Raw genomic sequence first — 17,555 nt, 5'->3', positions numbered from 1 at the left:
TGCTCCTCAGGAAACTATCAAGAAAATTAGAAGAAAAACCACAGACTAAGAGAAACATTTGCAAAATACATATTTGATAAAGAACTGTTGTCCAACATACACAAAGGACACTTAAAACTCAATAATAAGAAAATAAATAACCTGATTTAAAAATGAGCTAAAGACTTAATAGACATCTTACCAAAACAAGTATGTAAGCATATGAAAAGATACATCCACATCATATGTCACAACGGAGATGCAAATTAAAACAGCAAGGAGACACCACTGTACAACTGTTCAAGCGGTCTAAATCTGGAATACTGATAGCACCTAATGTTGGCAAGATTGTGGAGCAAGAAGAACCTTATTCATTGCTGGTATGGATGTAAGATGATGTAGCCATGTTGGAGGACAATTTAGTGGTTCCTTACAAATCTAACCACAGTCTTACCATATGATCCATTAAGCATGCTTCTTGATGTTTACCCAAAGGAGTTAAAAACTTATATTCACACAAAAATCTGTATTTGGATGTTTATAGCAGTTTTATTCATAACTGTCAAAACCAGGAAATAACCAAGTTGTCCTTTAGTGGGTGAATGGATAAATGGATAAATAATCTGTGATACATCTAAAAAATGAATACTATTCAGTGCTAAAAAGAAATGAGCTATTAAGACATGGGGAAACATTTAATGCATATTACTAAGTGAAAGATGCCAAACTATGAAGGCTTCATACTATATGATTCCCACTGCAGGACATTCTGGTAAAATCAAAACTATGGAGACAATGAAAAGGTCAGTGGTTGCTAGTGTTGTGGGTGGGAAGTGATCAATACGTAGAGCACAGAGGACTTTTAGGACAGTGAAAGTACACTATATGGTATTATAATGATAGATATATGTCATTATACATTATCCAACCCTATAGAATGTTTAACACCAAGAGTGAACCCCGAAATAAACTATGTCTGTTGAGTGATTATGATCTGTCCATGCAAATTCATCCTTGTTTTGTTTTGTTTGTTTGTTTAAATTCCGTTCTGGTGAGTGATGATAATGTAGGAAATCTCTGTACATTCCGGTCAATTGTGTTGTAATTCGAAAACTGCTCTAAAAGAATGTTCTTTAAAAAAATAAGGTAAATGGAAGTTATCAAAATTCTACCACAGTAGACTAAAGAGGAAGAACAAAAAACAAAAACAAAAAACATAGGGTCATATCAACAGACCCCCCCTGAAAAAATTGACAAAAAATCCAACACCCATTTATTATAAGAGCTTTAAGAACACAAGGAATAGAATGGAACTTCCTCAACAAAGAACATCTATAAAATTCCTATAGTTAGTATATTTAAAGAGGAGAAGCCAGATGATTTTCCACTAAGACTGGGAAAAAAACCAAGTAATAAGTATGTCCTCTCTTACCACTCCAATACCAATAGTTAATAGTATAATATTAACTATTAACATAGTTAGTAGAGTAGAGTCAATTGCTTTCCTATGTAAGTTCAATGAACAATTGAAATTTGAAATGGAAAAAAATAGCACTGAAATTAAATATTTGGTTATAAATCTAATAAAATATCTATAGGATGTATTTGTGGAAAACTATAAAATTTTAATGAAATAAATCAAAGAACTATATACATAAATAATGTGCATTCATGGATTGGTGGATTCAATATTGTTAAGATGCCAATTCTTCCCAACTTGATCAATGTATCTGATATCGACAGATTCTAAAATTTATATGGAAAGGCAAAAATCTAGAGTATCCAACCGAATACTGAAAAAGAGTAAATTTGGAAGATTAACATTACTTACTTTTAAGAATTACTATAAATGTATAGTAAATGAGACCAAGTGATACCAATGTGGGTGGGGAGACATATAGATTAATAGAACATGTGGGGAATTAAAAAATCGATATAAATCAATTGATCTTTGACAAAAGAGCACCTATAGTTCAATGGAGAAAGGACAGTCTTTTAAACCTATAGTGCTGGAAAAATTCAATGACAATATGCAAAGAACCAAAGCACAGAACTTAAATGTATCATAAAAATTAACTTAAAATGGATTATAGAGATAAATTTAAAACAGGAAACTGTTAGGTTCTGAAGGGTAGGGAAATTTTGGAGAAAATCTAGGAGACAATGGGATTTGTGATGAGTTTTAGATAAAACCCCAAAATAATCAATGAAAGAGAAGAATGATAAGTTGGACTTTATTAAAATTAAAAACATCTAATTTGTGAATGCCTCTCAAGAGAATAAAAAACAAGCCACAAAGTGAGAAAAAATACTTGCAAATCATATATCTGATGCAAGATTTGTATCAAAAATATACAAGGAGCATTTTAAAATATAATAAAAAGAAAGCAATGTAAAAAGCAAGGAAAGTATCTGAAAAGACATTACACCAAAGAAGTTATGCATATGACAAATATGAATATGAAAAGGTGCTGTACATAATTTGTCATTAAGAAATTACAAAGTGAAATAATGGCATGCAACACACCTTTTAGAATGTCTAAAATCCAAAATACTGACAATTCCATTACTGGTGAGATTGGGGGACAAAAGGAAATTTCATCCAGTACTGATGAGAATGCACAATGGGATAGCTGGGGAGATGGTATGACTGTTTTTTTTTACAAAGGAAACTTCTTTTTTTTTTTTTTTTTTTTAAAGATTTCATTTATTTGACAGAGAGAGAGAGATCACAAATAGGCAGAGAGGCAGGCAGAGAGAAGGGGAAGCAGGCTCCCTGCTGAGCAGAGAGCCCGATGCAGGACTCGATCACAGGACCCCGAGATCATGACCTGAGCTAAAGGCAGAGGCTTTAACCCACTGAGACACCCAGGTGCCCAATAGTCTTAACATACAGTATAGCAATCACCCTTTTGAGTATTTAACCAACTAATTTGACATCTATGTCTCTATAAAAACTTGGAGGTTTATATCAAACATAACTGAAAAACTGGAAATAAGCAAGATATCCTTCAATAAGTGAATGGATCAGCACATTCTAGTGCATCCATGCATTGGAATACAACTCAGCAATAGATAAATAAATAAATAAATAAATAAATAAAGAGTTGTAAAACCATGAAAAGACCTTAATGAATCTTAAATGCATATTGCTAAGTAAGAAAAGTCTGTTTTACATTCTGGAAGATGTAAGACTATAGTGGTGGTTAAAAAAATATATATGTTGCCAGGGATTTCTGGAAGATGGGGAAATGCATTGGATAGGTGAAGCAAAGGGGAATTTTTAGGACAGTGAAACTAGGTTTTAATAATACTGTAATAGAGGATATATGATAAAAGGCCTTTCTTAAAATCAGTATAAATGTATAGCAAAAAGATTGAACCTCAATGTACATAAATTTTAAAGATAATTATGTAGGATATCATGGGATCCTGGATGGAATGTGGAATGCAATAATATATCCTAATATATAGTAATAATTCTAATATATTCTAATATATAACAATATATTCTAATTGTATCATAGACTTAAAGAAATAACCCCACTGAAGGTCATTGGGGAAAATGGTGCTGACAGTAAGTTTAGAAAAGAGCAGAACCTGTAAGACTAAATCAGAAGCTATTTTACATTAAGTACTGCACTCTAGCTGATAAAGTTATTTCTCAAAGGGGAAACAGTTTAGCAATTTTGATACTTTTAAATATGTATACTGGAATCAAATAATTAAGTAAATGGGTGATGTATGGTAGGCAACAGGTATCTTATTGTAGGAGTGAGAATTTATTTTTAACTTTTTTTTTTTTTTAAGATTTTATCTATTTATTTGAGAGAGAGTGAGAGAGCATGAGCAGGGGAGTGAGCAGAGGGAAAGGAAGAAGGAGACTCCCTGCTGAGTGGGGAGCCCAACACGGGGCTCCATCTTAGGACCCTGGGATCAAGACCTGAGCCAAAGAAAGACACTCAACAACTTAACCCACTGAGTCACCCAGGCATGCCTGGAGTGAGAGTTTATACATAAGAAAGGGAGGAAGCTAGAATGATTCATTTATAATGCATTCGAGCTAATGACATCAGTATTCACCCATATAGATAGATAGATGATAGATAGATAGATAGATAGAGGATTACACATAGAAATTTTAGAGATACATGCACACACAATAATTAGCATATACATATGTAATTCCTTACTCTGTCATTTGAGAGGGGCTAGAAACAATGATACTCCCCAGTAACAATAAACACAACTAATACCCAAATCATTGTTTATGACTTGATTTTTTATATTAAATTTTAATTAGTTAACATAAAATGCAATGTTGGTTTCAGGAGCAGAATTCAGTGATTCATTACTTACATACAACACCCAGTGCTCATCACAAGCCCTCCTTAATGCCCATCACTCATCTAGTCCATCCCTCACCCACGTCCCTCATCAACCCTGATTCTTCTCTATTGTTAAGAGTCTCTTCTGTTTTGTTTCCCTCTCTTATTCCCCCTTCGCATATGTCCATCTATTTTTTTTTATATTCCATATATGAGTGAAATCCTATGGTGTTTGTCTTTCTCTGACTTATTTCACTTAGCATACTACACTGTAGCTCTATCCACATCATTGCAAATGGAAAGATTTCATTTATTTTTAATGGCTGAGTAATATTCCTTGATTTTCATTTAGAGAAACCAGAGCTCCTTAGAGAAATGGCTGATTCCAAGCCTGGGATAGAAATACTCAATATGAGCATGGAGTGCCATTCAGTACCAGATAGTAAGGAAGTTCTAAACAAAAAACAAAACAAAACACTATGATGTTGGTATATCAAAGAGATATAGTAAGTAAATAGTAGTCATCTGTAAGAGTTCCCAATGGCCAAATCTGAAATTTTGAACAACAATAACAACAAAGATATTGTAATATTGGATTATTAAAAGAAAAAGTAAAAAAAAATACATATGGATCCTTACTGATATAAAAAATGGTTGAATAAATAAGTAAATAGGTGAAAATAGACAAATGCACGTGAGTAATTCCAAATAACTTAAGTCAATACTCTTATCTTCAAAGGAGTGGAGTATAACTCCTCACTTCTTCATTATAGGCTATGCATAGTAATTTTCTTCCAAAGAATAAAGTATGGAGCAAAGGAAAAAAAGAGTGATTCTACAAGGAGAAATCTGATACACACTCCTGCAGACATGTGATCAAGGTCAACATCAACAATGAGGTTATGTTGATAGCATAAACCCTTGATATAATATGATTAAAATAGCACTTTCCTTCTGAGCTCTTCCCCAAAACACATAATCCAAATCTACTCATGAGAAAACTATCAAACAAATTCCAATTAAAATATAGTTACAAAATACCTAAACCTTACTCCTCAAAACCATCAAGTTCATCAAAACCAAGAAAATTCTGAGAAATTATTACAGCCAAGAGTAGCCTAAGGAGACATGATAACTCAATGGAAGGTCATATTCTGAATATATCCTAAAACGGAAAAAGGAAATTAGATTAAAACTATGGCTACTTTAATATAAAGTATTAAAAAATATGGCATTTACTTATGATGTATCAGTATCAATTCATTAATTGTTACAAATGTAACATACTAAGGTAAGTTGTTAATAACAGGGAGATTGAGTATATTACTATCTTTATATCTTTTTTTCTGTAAATCTAAAATTGTTCTAACATAACATTATTGAAAAATACAATTGTGAAAAATTTGTATTATTTCATTAAAAAAATCAACCTGTTATAATTGTCACTGGATAAATAAAATGGTCTAACTATACAAAAACACTTCCTTTGTAAAGAATTCACTTTTAACCTCATTTGACTTTAATTTCCATTCCTAATGCAATAAGGCTTTGCAAAGGGACAGAATATTTTGTTGACTATCTTTATTTGCAGTCAGTCTTCCAGGTATGGCTCCATAACAGCAGCCATAGCATGCACTCATTTCTTTAAATGTTCTGTTTATCATCTGCAGGGCTAATAGAGCAAGACAAAAAACAGGACTTTGTTCTTCCACCAGAGACATCAAAACAAAACCTAGATCTTTAAGAAACCAAGGAGTATAATTTACTAGAGTTGTTGCTTTCTATTTTCTGTAGAGGTTTTTTTTTTTCCTGAAGTTTCATTAAACATCAAGATCATCCTGATTATACTGATTGTATCACACAAACTAGTCACTAAATAAAAGACAATTAGATTTCTGACACTGAATTGAACTATCTTTATCACGGAGAACAAAACGTATTTGGGTAATAATACAAAGTCTTCTAATTAAAGTCTTATAATGTGTTATAATGAAGAATGTGTGACAGCAAGGGTAGAGCAAAACATGGTGTTCTTTTTTCTTTTTAATGAATTATTAATCTAAAATCAAGTGTAAATGTGGAGGTAGAAGTCAGGTACAAGTGAGGTACACTGAAATGATAAAGGTTGTAGGGTTGGTAGTAGACAGATTTTATATGAATAGTATATTAAAAATGTCTTTTATTTATTTCTTCTGGGATAATCAGTCACAAAGTGATTTAAACACAGAAATGCTATACATAATTGATTCCAAAATTGCTGATTATTTTTGTCGGCAATAAAATAACTATGGATATTAAAAAAAACTCACTTTGGATTAAATTCACAGTATTGGCTTGATTTGTGGACTGGAGTAAATGATTGACTATTTCAATACTACAATTATGCTAGAAATTAAAAAATTCAATTACATTCTTCCTTGCCATTTTTACCTTACTGGTGCCTGAGAGACTTTTTGTTGAAAGATATATTACTATTAATTGCATTATTATTTTTTTCTAATGCAATACATTTTAGAGTAAACTTTATGAAACAGGCAATAAATAATGTTTAAACAATTGTTAATTATTCAAACTCTTGGGTTGTCTTTCCCTTATATATATATATATTTTTTTTTATTGTATCTATACATGTACATGGACTCAAATAATTGATGTTAATGAAGTGTATCTTTACGAATGGAGTTGGTCTGTCTTCATTAAGAATCTTAAATAACAAACTGCTTGAAAGGCACTCAAGAATCAGGGAAAGTACTTTTCTCTTCAATCCAGAAGATTTTTTTTTTAGACTTTCTGAATCGATATTAAAATTTGCCGAACACTGAGTGGGCTGAATTATTGCCAAGCCTTTTTGAGATTTATTACATAAAATTTAGTTTTTCATATTCTTTTAGAATGCATATGTCACTATAGGTTGTATTTTCTTTTTAGGGTAAACAATCCACTTATTAATGAGTTAGCTTGATATCAGAAATGTGATGACTCAGTGCGTAGGTTGATGGAAAATCATGAAGATACCTTATTAACAGTAGCACAATGTTAGGTTGACCTTAAAGTCACATAATTTTATAATTTCAGATTACTAACGGCCTAATAAAGACCATGTACATGCTATGACACATCTCAGCTGCAGCTCACAGAATTAACCTACCCTTTGCATTTGACTTAGTCTGTGTTATGTAAGTGTAGTATCTCTGACATTCTTAGCTCTGTAGCCATTTATGCTTCTTTTTTTAAACATCTCTATGTTTCTTCCTTTAGTTTTCACTAATATTATCAAAAAAGCATAGTACTGCTAGTGAGACAGTACCATCTTTAGACTCTGGCAAAAGGGGCCCTTGTTTGAGGCCCTGCATTATTGAAGGTCCTGCTCTGGATATCCTTTCCCTGGCTGTCCTTATGTAAAGGAAACAAATGCCCTGAGAGTCTGTTTCCCCTATTCTATGTTTTGGGAGATTGGGACAAAGTTAAATGTTTGTTATTTAAATGAATTGTTTTGTTTTGTTTTGTTTTCTTACTCATTAAGGATCAAAAAATAAGAGCATAAAGCCATGTTAGAGCTGTGCCCTTTAGGCTGTCAACCAGTTCTCAAAAAGAAATCCTATATATGTTAAAAAATAAAATTATAGGGGTGCCTGGGTGGCTCAGTGGGTTAAAGCCTCTGCCTTCAGCTCAGGTCATGATCCCAGGGTCCTGGCTGGGATCGAGCCTCCCCTGGCATCGGGCTCTCTGCTCAGCAGGGAGCCTGCTTCCTCCGCTCTCTCTGCCTGCCTCTCTGCCTACTTGTGATTTCTCTCTGTCAAAAAAATAAATAAAATCTTTTAAAAAATTATATTCTAAGATATTCCTGCAGTTATTCAGATAGTGAATTATAAATTTACTCATACTACTTTTCAGCTTCTTAAGTGAGCAAAAATGCGATAGCTTTTTGCTGCTTGTTTATTTTCCAATAACTGGGCTAGTCTTATTCATAAACCTCCGAGTGTACAAATAAGCAAACAACTAGAAACTTGTCCACCTATGTTATCTTAGCCTTTTCAAGTTGAGAGTCTTTCTTTTGGTTTGGGTTTTTCTTCTTTTTTTTTCTTTTCTTTTTCTTTTTGTTTGTTTGTTTTTGCAGACTCATACAGATAAATGCTTGGTTCTTCATATGTCTGCCATCATTTTATCCAAATATTAAGTACCTGCGGTAGATTTTGTGATTCTATAGAAGCCAATGACAGAAGAGATAAAATCAATTAGGAATATCTTAATCCCTTGCTCTTCTTTGATTCTTTGATGCAAATGTCTTATCTGTTTTGGTTTTTTAATTTATATCTGCCAAATCATAGACTAATCCTATCTAACCTTTTGGAATGATGCAATGCCCACTATCGATGTCTGGGCCAATAGAGATTTGCCTCTGGATTCAAAGACTGTTCACATTAAGGCCCCTTTAACCTTAGTACTCCATGTTTCCCTTCCTGTAGAATTTAGGGATTTCTTTATTACTTGCTGCTACTACTTGAAGGTAAGGGAAATTAGAAAAACTCCTTTAGTTTACTTCTTCCACCAATGATGCAGAATAATTCCCATTCCATGTTAAATGGCGGTAAATGCTGGTAAATCTGTCAAGGACGAGCAACACTACATCTATTGTCTTTTCCCATACAAACATGGATATTTGAATAGGAGCAACATTCAGAAACCCCAAAGTTTAGTTCCACAGTCCCATCAGACATGCTTGCCCTACTTCTATTTCTGTCTTCTTTTCAGTACTTCAGAAATGGTGAATGAAGCAGTTTTTCTTCTTCCTATGTGAAAGGGACTTCTATCCCATATTCTATTTCTTAATGAAGTGGGCTTCACACTCTCTCTGTGGAGCCATAATTAAAAGACAAAATTTTTCTGTTTAGGAAAGAAGCATCACAAGGTACCTTATTCGCTCGTCTGTAAAAACAACCAGATAGTGTCACTTTCCAAGCCTGTAATATGTATTTTATCATAATTGTTTAAATGTTAATGCCAACACTTGAATCATCTGTGGGTCTGCTTCTGTTGAATTTTTTTCTCTTAATTATGTATTGAGTTTCCTGTTTTTCCATACCTTTCACTTTCTCTCTCCTATTTTCTGGACAATCAATATAAAGCAACAGCACAGGTATTATGGAAATATGACATTTTCTATTTGCATCCATGACCTTACAAGCTCTCTCCTTGCTGTGAGATACAGCTAAAATAAGAAGCTAAATGTTCAGATGCTACCAGTTTAGGTACTGTTTTTGTTGTTGGTGTTGTTTTGTTTTTGTTTTCAATTAGATATTTTTTTCCTTTTATCTTTTGTTAGTAAACCCCCTTTCCACTCACACTACAGTTGTTGAAGGGCTGATCTCTGTAATCTTGTAAAACATTGATCAGGCATGTTTTTGGAGTGCTATTTTAGAAAGATTTATGCCAGTCTCTATGAATCTAGTTTCTTTAGAAATCATCAAGACTTCACGAGTTATCTTAGATTTCTAGCTACTCTTTCACTGCTAATTTTTCAGCAAAATTCAGATGAAAGGAAAAATTTTAGGTTGAGTGATTTAATTTTACATTTGAAGCTTTTTTGGATTCTAATTTATCTTGCTATTTAAAATTGTCCTTAAAATTCTGCCTTAGTGTTTTTTTTTTTTTTTCCTTAACAGCTGTGGCAATCTGCTCACCTATGGAACACATGTTCCTCTCTGAAATATCAGTTTCTTAGGCTTCCTTGCATATACTACTCTACATTAGCCTCCTATAAAAGTCTATTGTCTTTTAAATATTTCACCTTGGTTTTTTGGGTTTTGTTTTGTTTTTTTTTTTTTGGTTGTTTTGTTTTTGCTATCATGAGACCACAGGCCTAATATTATTCTACATCTTAACAAGTACTAATAGCACACAAGTGTTTTTTTAAAGCACGGAAAATATAATAATTATTTTAGTCATGCATATTTAATTCTAAACCTGAATTTCATGGAGTCACTAGAAATCTGTGAATGTGCATATGTGTATTTAAGTTACAGATAAATGTAAATTTAAAGTTAAAAATATTTTTAAACTAGGTTAATGTAGGTGATTGTTTCACACCTGAAAGGTAAATAAGTGATTGAGGATTTAGTTTAAATTCCCCATTAGATTAACTCCCACCCATGAAAAATTTAGAATCATTACCCAAAGACATAAAATATAATTGGGCAAACTAAATGCACTTCCCTAAGGAAAAGTAATGACATCAATGTTTCTCATACAATGAATATGTCAAAAAAAAAAAGTAGATATATAGAAAAGTAGGAAGTTGTGAGATACAGAAGAGTGTTTTCAAATAATTAATGACAATACTGACATATAATTTCTTATAGAAAACAATAGAATATGATTGAATATAATATTTAAAAATTTGGGGTGTGTTTGGTAGGGGAGAGGCTTCTAGTCTAGAATTTTAGCTAACTTATTCTCAAAAAGAAAGATGAATTAAAATAATTGATTAAACAAACAAGCTGAGAGTGGGGCACCTGGGTGGCTCAGTTGTTAAGCATCTGCCTTCAACTGGGTCATGATCCCAGGGTCCTGGGATCAATCCCTGCATCAGGCTCCCTACTCATCCGGAAGCCTACGTCTTCTTCTCCCATTCCTCCTGCTTATGTTCTCTCTCTTGCTATGTCTCTATCAAATAAATAAATAAAATCTTTTTTAAAAAGCTGAGAAAAATATATCACTAGCATTTCTGATGTTAGAGCAAGTATTAGGGGGTATTCAAGTGTTGAAACAAAATATAAATGAAACCAGATATAAGATCAGACAATCAGGATAAGATAAAGGTTAAAGATCTATAAAAGAGAAACATTTGGATAAATCAAATGAACATTAACAGCTTAAAATAATATAGCGATATCGAGGGGAGTTTTAAAAATTTAAGGTATACAAGAGAAAGATGATATAAATTCTGAAAAAGATAAATACAGCTAATATAATCCAAAGCCTTAGATATTTCCATATTGAAATTAGATATTTTTATTAGATTTTGATAAGACAGAAATATCTGATATGATCTGGAAACTACTAATATAATGGTAAAAGAATGAGTATATGGGTGATATGAGGAAAATGGAATGATTTTCTAAAAATAAATTTAACAACTCAGTGATGAAAGAAACTCATAATGGGCAGAATAGAAGAACAGAAGTTGTAAAGTGGTGTATTTAAATGCCCAATATCAGAAAACATATTAAGAAATTTATATTAAAAATAATTATCAGACATAAAAGAAAATAAGTTATATACTACAAATAAAAGAAACAAAAAATAAAGAACATTCAAAAGTAAAAGCATGGAAAAATCAAATACTATGCAAGTACCAATCAATTGATGGAGGGGCACCTGGGTGGCTCAGTGGGTTAAGGCCTCTGCCTTTGGCTCAGGTCATGATACTGGGATCCTGGGATCGAGCCACGAGTCGGGCTCTCTGCTCGGCAGGGAGCCTGCTTCCTCCTCTCTCTTTGCCTGCCTCTCTGCCTACTTCTGATCTCTGTCTGCCAAATAAGTAAATAAAATCTTTATAAAAAAAAAAAAGAATTGATGGAGCTCTTGAGTAGACACAGTTGAATTTAAAGGGAAAAGATAAAGGGAAATATCATGATGATAAAATGCTTAATTAATGAAGAAAATACAGCAGATTTTAATTTGTAGTCACATAATACAATGTCACAACAAAGTAAAAATTGACAAAACGAAAAAGGTAAGTATAAAAATCTACAATTATAGTGGGAGATTTTAACATACCTTTCTCAATACTTGATAAGACAAATAGTCAAGAAATGAGTAAGAATATAGAAAATTAGAACTCCTTGATGAACAATCTTGATATAATTTTTTTAGCTACAGAAGACTGCTTCCAACAATTGCAGAAAATACATCTTTTTTAAGTACACATGGAATGTTAATAAAATTTCACCATATGCTATGCCACTAAGCAAATGTTGACATACTTAAAGGATTTAAATCATTTAGAATCATTCTGATTACAGAATAATGGAAGTAAGCTAGAAATTCTTAACAAAATATAACTTGAAAACCACCATATGTTTAGAAATGTAAAGCTTTTTTTCTAAATAATCCATAGCTTAAAGAAATAATTCATAAGTGTAATTATAAAATATTTTGTACTAAATGATAGTGAATATATGATATATTGACATTACAGAGGAGAGGAACAAAGTTATTTCTTTGAATTGACAGCAAAAAGTGATAAATGGAGAGGAGTGTGGGGAGAATTTTTTTTTTAAACTAAATACACAAGGGAATTTATTTGTTTATTGGAGAAAAAGAGGGAGAGCATTGAGGTGGGGGAGGGGCCAAAAGAGGTTAGAGAAGCAGACTCCCTGTTGAGCATGGAGCCCCAGGCAGGCTTGATCCTACTAACCTGAGGTCATGACCTGAGCTGAAACCAAGAGTTGGACATTTAACTAACTGTGTCACCCAGATGCCCTAATGAATAAACTATTTTATAATTGTTGTTTTATCAGTTGATTGCCGTATGGAAAATTATCTGTACTAGGCCAAACTGAACACAACCCAGGTGTTTAACAGAAGTTGACTGTGTACATGAATTGCTGCATGGGAAAAATGCAATGCTATATGAGAACAAAATAATGAACATGCATTACATGTTCTCACAAACATAATGTTGGATGAAAGAAGTCATTACAGAAGAATGTATGCTAAATGATTCTATTTATAAAAACCCAATACAGGGAAAACTAATCTTCAAGTTACAAATAAGGATCCTGGTTAGGTCTGCTAAGTACAGAGGGATAAAGATTGGAAGATGATGGGGGAGGCAGTGAGGCTTTTAGTTTGCTAGCATTATTATATTTCCTGAACCGGATTGTAGTCACATGGGTATGTTTATTTTCTAAATATCTGTTGAGTTCCACACTTAGGATTTGTGCATTTTTCAAGATAAACTTCCTTTTTTTCATTTCAAGTTTTTATTTAAATTCTAGTTAGTTAATGGATAGTGTGATATTGATTTAAACAATAGAATTTAGTGATTCCTCACTTAAATATAACACCCACTGCTCCCCACAAGTGCCATCCTTAACAACCATCACCTATTTTACCCATCCCTCTGCCTGCCTCTCCTCCGGCAATCCTGTTTGTTCTCTATAATTACAAGTCTGTTTTAGGGATTGCCTCTCCCTTTTGTCCTCTATGTTCATCTCCTTCATTTCTTGATTTCCATATCTGAGTGAAATTATATGACATTTGTCTTTCTCTGACTGATTTATTTCACTTAGTTTAATATACTCCAATTCCATCCATGTTATTGCAAATAGCAAGATTTCATTCTTTTTGATGACTGAGTGATATATATATATATACACACACACACACACACACATATATACACATACACATACATACACACACATTTCATTATATACATATATACATACATATATATGTATACACACATGCATGTGTATATAGATACAAACACACACACACATATTCTATTATTTTATATGTACACACACACACATTCTTTACCCATTCATCAGTTGAACATTTGGGCTCTTTCCATAGTTTGGCTATTGTTATAATGCTGCTATAAACATCAGGCTGCATGTGTCCCTTTGAATCAGTTTTTGTATCCTTTGGATAAATACCTAGTAGTGCAATTGCTGAGTCATAGGGTAGTTCTGTTTTTAACTTTTTGAGGAATTGCCATACTGTTTTCCAGAGTGGCTGCACCAATTTGCATTCCTACCAGCAGTGTAAGAAGAGTTCCCCTTTCTCAACATCCTCACCAACATCTGTTGTTTTCCGTGTTACTAATTTTAGCCATTCTGACAGGTGTGAGGTGGTATTTCATTGTGGTTTTGATTTGTATTTCTCTGCTGGTGAGTGATGTTGAGCATCTTTTCATGTGGTTGTTAGCCATCTGGATGACTTCTTTGGAAAAATATCTATGAATGTCTTCTGCCCTTTTATAAACTGGATTATTTCTTTTTTGGGTGTTGAGTTTGAAAAAGTTTTTATAGATTCTCCCATTCCAAAGTTTGCCTTTTAGTCTTATTGAGTATCATTCACCATGCAGAAGATTTTTGTCTTGATAAAGTCCCAATACTTCATATTTTATTTTGTTTCCCTTGCTTCCAAAGATGTGTCTAGTAAGAAGTTGCTATAGCTAAAGTCAAAGAGGTTGCTGCCTGTGTTCTCCTCAGAATTTTGATGGTTTCCTGTCTCACATTTAGGTCTTTCACCCACTTTGAATTTATTTTTGTGCATAATGTATGAAAGTGGTCAAATTTAATTCTTTTACATGTTGCTGTGCAGTTTTCCCAGCAGCGTTCTTTGAAGAGACTTTTCCCATTTGATAGTCTTTCCAAATCCTGCTTTGTTGAAGATTAGTTGGCTGTTTCGTTGTGGGGCCATTTCTTCATTTTCTCTTCTATTCCGTGGACCTATGTGTCTGTTTTGTGCCAGTACCTTACCGTCTTGATAAAAATACCTTTGTACTATAGCTTGAAGTCCAGAATTGTGATACCTGCAGCTTTGCTTTTCTTCTTCAAGATTGTTGTGGTTATTCATGGTCTTTTGTGGTTCCACACAAATTTTAGGATGGTTCATTCTAGCTCTGTGACAAGGTAAACTTTCAATAAATAATTTAATTAGTATTTATATCACTTGATATTGATATTTGCTGTTTTTTATATATATATATATACATATATATGTGTATATATGTGTGTGTGTGTGTGTGTCTGTGTGTGTGTGTGTCAGAAGTTATAGGATTTCTATATTACACAAATATGAGCCATTAAAAATAAATCCAGAAATAATATTAAATAAGTTATGGACATATTGATATGAAGAAAATGAATTAAATGCACACAAACCAAAACATACTTTTAGACATACCTCAAAACAGTAGCTATCATTCTACCCACATTTTCCCAGAATACAGAATAATGCTGGAAAAGTAGCATGTACTTAAGAAATATTTATTATAAATCAGAATTCAATGAAGTTGAGAGTCATCCCAGTGAGGCTGTTTATTTTCCTGACTTTCTGATCTTGACCAAGTTACTTAAATTGTCTCCTTATTATCTTGGTTGGAAAAATCCATAACCTTTCTATCTCTTAGTATATTTTTAATAATTAAATGAAATAACTTATGGAAAGAAACTAGCACTCAGTAGGTTTAATACTAACAAACATAAAAATAAAATAATATCAATACCTCAATTGTAATTTACTAGGTTAATTCCTAAAGAATTCTCTTTAAAATTTTAAAAATTCACATAGTTTTGTATGGTAGTAAAATATGAATTTTTTTGGTCATTTTTCATAAAATTTCAATTTTTACTTATAAGTATACTTATAAATCCAGATCAAGTGACTTGGTAAAAATATTTCTTTTAATGAGATTTTTGCTAACTTATACTTCAGGTAAAACTATTTCATAACCACATAGTTATGAGCAAATTGTATATGTTACAGAACCGATTACACATTCCCACCTCCTAATTGGAGAAACACTGGGCCTAATTATGTTTCTATGGCATTTCTATTTAACATAGATTCTGAAGTTCTATATTGCTAATTTTGCCTTAAAGAAAGCTCTGAGATCTTGAGACATTGACTTAATCTTCCTGACACTCAGTGAATTTATCTTCAGAGTACAGTAAGAATAATTATTTAATATAATTATTGAGAGGATTAAGTTATGTAAGTTTAGGTGATTATAAGTCATAAAGCTTTGAGAGAATTATTTTTTTTAACATGAATGAATAGCTTTCCCTAAAATTTTCATTTGCCCACCTAACTTTTTCTATTCCTCACCTCTCACATCTAATTCATCAGGAAGTATTTTTAATTTGGCTAACAGAACACATTGCAAATATGCCTGTTTCTCTTTTTATCAACTGATACCATCCTAAGCAACCATGTCTCTCCCCTATAACTAAGGCATTATTATATTTCACCACCTTTAATTCACTTTTCATAACACACTGATTCATTATCATAAATTCAAATAAAATAAGATTATTCCTTATTCAAAACAAAAAAAAAGTTTCCTATTGTTCTTGGTTAAAAATCTAAACTACTTAATTTAATTTTTAAAAAAATGAAGAAAAGAAAAAAGAAAATGTTTTTCAAGTATGTCAAGCTTATTCTCACCTCTTGTACTTCATGCTAGTCATGGACCAAAATGGTTCTTCTTCTGATTATCTGAATAAGTTGTTGGCAAAATTCAGTTCTCAGCTTGAATATCATATTCTTTAAAGGATTTCTTTCATGACTTGTTTACAATAATTCTTACTCAGATAATATTTCTGTGATTTGCTCTCTATATCATTATTGCCATAGGAATTATCTTTTTACTTAATATTTTTCTTACTTTCGTTTCTTAAATAAGTTTTGATAAGAATAGGGAACTTTGTCATATTGAGTGTTTTTACTTAGAGATTAGCACTGAGACAATTATTATTATTATTTTTTTATATTCTTTTTTTAAAATTTATTTTAATAAACATATAACGTATTTTTATCCCCAGCGGTACAGGTCTGTGAATCGCCAGGTTTACACATTTCACAGCACTCATCATAGCACATACCCTCCCCAATGTCCATATCCCCACCACCCTCTCCCGTCCCCCATCCCCCCAGCAACCCTCAGTCTGTTTTTCGAGATGAGTCTTTTATGGTTTGTCCCCCTCCCAATCCCATCTTTTCATTTCTTCTTTTCTTACCTCCCCCCAACACCCCCACATTGCATCTCCACTTCCTCATATCAAAGAGATCATATGATAATTGTCTTTCTCCAATTGACATATTTCGCTAAGCATGATACCCTCTAGTTCCATCCACGTCATCGCAAATGGCAAGATTTCATGTCTTTTGATGGCTGCATAGTATTCCATTGTATATATATACCACATCTTCTTTATCCATTCATCTGTTGATGGACATCTAGGTTCTTTCCACAGGTTGGCTATTGTGGACATTGCTGCTATAAACATTTGGGTGCACGTGCCCCTCCGGAGCACCACGTTTGTATCTTTAGGATATATACCCAGTAGTGCAATTGCTGGGTCGTAGGGTAGCTCTATTTTCAGTTTTTTGAGGAATCTCCACACTGTTTTCCAGAGTGGTTGCACCAGCTTGCATTCCCACCAGCAGTGTAGGAGGGTTCGCCTCGCTCCGCATCCTCGCCAGCATCTGTCATTTCTTGACTTGTTA

The sequence above is a fragment of the Martes martes genome, assembly GCF_963455335.1.
Source record: "Martes martes genome assembly, chromosome: 1".
Taxonomy (NCBI): Eukaryota; Metazoa; Chordata; class Mammalia; order Carnivora; family Mustelidae; genus Martes; species Martes martes.
Note: the sequence above shows the minus strand (reverse complement) of the source record.